Source organism: Belonocnema kinseyi, chromosome 1 (assembly GCF_010883055.1).
Source record: "Belonocnema kinseyi isolate 2016_QV_RU_SX_M_011 chromosome 1, B_treatae_v1, whole genome shotgun sequence".
NCBI classification, from domain to species: Eukaryota; Metazoa; Arthropoda; class Insecta; order Hymenoptera; family Cynipidae; genus Belonocnema; species Belonocnema kinseyi.
In genome coordinates, this window is record NC_046657.1 from 31,165,195 (window position 1) to 31,166,497 (window position 1,303).

At 36.5% G+C, this 1,303-nt stretch overlaps 1 pseudogene; it reads right to left on the minus strand.

The window, feature by feature from the left end:
* LOC117177309 overlaps window positions 1–1,303 on the minus strand; it is a 12,945-nt pseudogene that overhangs the window by 3,518 nt on the left and 8,124 nt on the right.

Below are 1,303 nucleotides of genomic sequence, written 5' to 3' on the forward strand. Positions count from 1 at the left end.
CAGGCAAAATTATAGATATTAGTGTGACACAAATCCTGATTGGATGTTGGAGAGTCACACAAAATATCCACAAAAGATTATTGTTTGGGCCGGTATCTTGAATGATACATTGATAGGCTCTTTCTTCATCGATGGTAATCTCAATGCCCGTGCATATGAAGAACTTCTCAGAAACCAAATTGTACCAAGAATAAGGGAGATTACAGGCGATAATTTTCAAAATATTTGATTCCAGCAGGTCGGAGCAGCGGCTCATTACGGTAGGGAGGATCAAGCATATTTGGATACTCAGTTCCCTCAAAGGTGGATTGGAAGAAGAGGTGAAATCAAGTGGCCTGCTGGATCTCCTGATCTGACGCATCTCGACTATTTTCTTTGGAGTTATTTCAAGAGCAAAGTATACTCAACGCAACTGCAAGGCTTAGACGAATTGAAGAATCGGATTCTGCAACAGGCTACTTTGATTGATTCGCAATGCTCTAATTCATTTTTACAATCGCATAGCTTTTTGTGAAGAAGCTCAAGGTTTTCAATTCAAACATTTTCACTGAAGCGTGAGAGGCAAGGGGATTCACGCTAATCAAGCGCCCCGAAACGTGAGAGACAAGGGTGCTCACGCCAATCAAGCACCCCAAAGGGAACAGAATTTACTACGTCCACGTTGTTGTTCCTGAGTAATGCTAAACGTAAACGTAAACTGCTTGGAAAAAACCTTGAAGATCATCACCAAGATCAATACAGAGCTCACCAATGAATTTCTCGTTGAAATTTACTTCAGGAATTCCACTGACCTCTTGGAAAACTTTGTTAATTTAAAATAACCTCTAACTAACCTTGACCGTTTCAATTGATCTATGACTCGGGTACGTACCTGAACGTAGAATTCTCCGCTCTATCGATTGCAGATGTAAAAAAAACAAAGTTGACCTTAAGAAAGCCATGAAGGTCAACTTCAAGGTGAAAATGAAGGTCACCATTGAATTCCTCGTTTAAATTTACTTCAGAACGACCTTAACTTTTTTGAAAAATATTTTACCTGAGGAAATATCCAACCATTCCGGGACTTTTTACACACCCTGTAAATATTTATAAACTGAGTAATATTTAGTTTGCTATCATAATTTTTGCAAGAGCTACTTTTTGGAAAATGTGTGGGTTAAAAAATCATATAGTCGAATTTAAATATTTCATATATTATATCACATGTAATTTTATTTGTAATTTATGTTTTGATAACAATGCTTCAGTATGATTTAAAAGTAAATAATCTATATCATGTAAGTGTATTTATATGATTCGATAT